This window comes from Dendroctonus ponderosae, unplaced genomic scaffold (genome assembly GCF_020466585.1).
Source record: "Dendroctonus ponderosae isolate FM_Combo_2020 unplaced genomic scaffold, Dpon_F_20191213v2 Dpon_F_20191213_4, whole genome shotgun sequence".
Classification (NCBI taxonomy): Eukaryota; Metazoa; Arthropoda; class Insecta; order Coleoptera; family Curculionidae; genus Dendroctonus; species Dendroctonus ponderosae.
This window is the reverse complement of record NW_026018611.1, coordinates 13631998-13634762: the sequence shown is the minus strand read 5'-3', so window position 1 is coordinate 13634762 and position 2765 is coordinate 13631998.

Below are 2765 nucleotides of genomic sequence, written 5' to 3'. Positions count from 1 at the left end.
TGTTAGGGATAGTGGAAACATTTTAAGAAACACTCTATCCAAATCAATCCAGTTTAGATCCTAAAAATTCCGGCACGCAAAAAATTAAGATTAGAAATCAGAGTTCAGCAGACATTTCGGAAAGTTCACTAAAAGAAATATACAGGGTCTAAAAAGGATGAAAAATAGCAAGGCTCCGGGTGACGATGGTGTCGTTACAGAAGCGAAAAATATCGGAGGATTAAACCTGATGACCAAGGCTAAGAACATCCTCATTCCATGCCTGGAAAGTCAATATATCCCAACAAAATGGAGAAAATCAATAATTTTACTTTAACGTACCAATCGAGATATTGCAAATCTTGAAAATTATAGACCAATTAGCCTTCTTAACCATCTTTATAAAATGTACACCCGAATTATTAAACTTATTAAGCAAAGTTGGGCTTTTGGCAACCTCGGGAGAGCTTGCGTTCCGTTCCTAGTACTACACAAGCCGGGCAGCAGTGCTTGAAACCCTTGATGATGAAAAAACCATAGCATATAATCGCCCTTAAGCTTAAAGCATGAAACCAGCAAAATAAATATTTGAAATGGAGTCAGGGAGGACCATTCGACGTCACCAGAACTGTTTCAACGACTTCGAGCACGCATTTAAACAGCTAGTATGGCAACAGAAAGGAATACATATCGATTGACAGACTTAACCACCTGCGATTTGCAGATTATATCGTTATTATATCAGATCATTTGGGAGAATCTAAAGATATGCTCTAAGAATTTAACAACATATCACAAGAACAAGAAATCGGAACGATAAATTTGGACAAAACCAGAATGAGAACAAATATGGTTCCCAGCGAACACATACACATCGACAGTAACGCAATATAATTAGTCGACAAATATGTATACTTGGGCCATGAGATCCGGGTAAGCACATACAACTAAACATGCGAATGAACAAGACGTATCACCTTGGGATCTACATCTCAACTCATCTCAAGCGGAAAGCGTTTAACTAATGCATATTAACAGTTTTGACCTAAGGTGCAGAGGCCCTTACTCTACCGAAAAAACAGAGAGTTGAGCAAAGACGAATGGAGAAAGTGATGCTCGGCTTGACTTTGAAGGATTATAACGAAATGAAGAGATACGCCAACGTACCGCAGTGAACGATATCATCCACCGGATCGCAGATCAAAAATGAAAATTAGAATGGAAAAGGATTTCTGGAATAGAGACCGCGAGCCGACAAGCGCATCCGAGGCAGATCTCCCACCCGATGGAGGGATGACCTGAAGAGAGCGGGAACGACATTAATTCATCAGTTTAGAACTGGAGACGTTTAGAAGAGACTTATGTTCAACAGTGGCCGTGACAGGGCTGGAACAGAATCCTGTAAATCTTAAACTTTACAACTTTAAAACATGCAATAGAAAATTAGCCTTCATTAGCATTACAAATGTGTGTACTACCTTTACACCTAGCTATGGGAATTTCCCAATATTTTTTACTATATATAAAATATGTAAATTAACAATAGCAAGTTTGCATATTTGAACTATATTGCCATCACTAACTGCCCGCATTTTATTTCTACGATTTATTACAATGACTGTGCATTTTCAACATAAATTATATCTGGGGGAGAACAGTTTTGTCTAAATTGGAACAGAACTACTATAGTTGGAACATTCCCAGCAACACAGAATATACACCTATTTGACTTTTTTACGCAGTTTAAGTTTATGAAACGCACTTTGAGACTTGTTTGTTAAAAACATCAAGTTTGACAAAAATAGTTTGCTGGAATTATGTTCCTAAATGCAAATTAATGCACTTAAAGGTAAATGGATGCTATTTTTGTGGTAGTCTTCTGAGTAATCATAGGCCTGATTAAATATTTTTTATACAATGTGTCCGGGTTAAAAATGTAACGTCTTTAACAAATCTGTATTTTTTTATTGATTTGAATAATTATCTTTTTGTTAGTTAGATATTACAATTATGTATTCGACTAGTGGTTCTATCTCATTATGTCCATAAATTAGAGTTTATAAATTTTATTAATTTTTATTAAAGTATCATTAGAGCAAATTTTCACTTCAGATGGAAAGCGAGCGGCCCGAATACGATCCATTTAATGCGCAATGCAGTTTGGTGAATTGTTGATTGAAGTTATGATTTTCCTTTAAAGAAAATCGCTCATTACAGCATGTGCAATATTGCATAAATTGTCGCAAAACATCAATGAACCAAGTCCAACTCCAGACCCCAATTTCCAGTTTTATGCAGAAGAAATACCTCAAGAAAATAATAGTGCTTTAAATACCAATAGTAGTGCTATAAGTAACAATCATAGCGAAAATTGTATACTATATTTTATAAATTTAGTTGAAAACCAAGAAGAATCTGATTTAAATACGTAGGATGTTAAAATAAGTATGTATGGTACACAGGTACCAAGCTGTCGGAACTGCCAAGAAAGCAATGATTTTGATTGGCTGATGTTGTTCACGCAATGTGGCGAACGGTAGATAACACAAGTCAACTCCCAGTTGAGGAACCCGAGGCTTAATAGTTTTTATAATACGCAAATGAAGTCAACCACCGGCTGAAAGTGAACCGACGGTTGGTCAGCCTTCGAGGTATCACGCAGAGGTGAATAAAGGCAGAATGGTCCAGACCATAGAGTAAGTAAAATAAGAGAGGTGGCAATCATATGGGCGTCCTTGTTACCGCGTTACGCAGGTAGCGCTGCAACTGGCTGACCGGCGACTGAC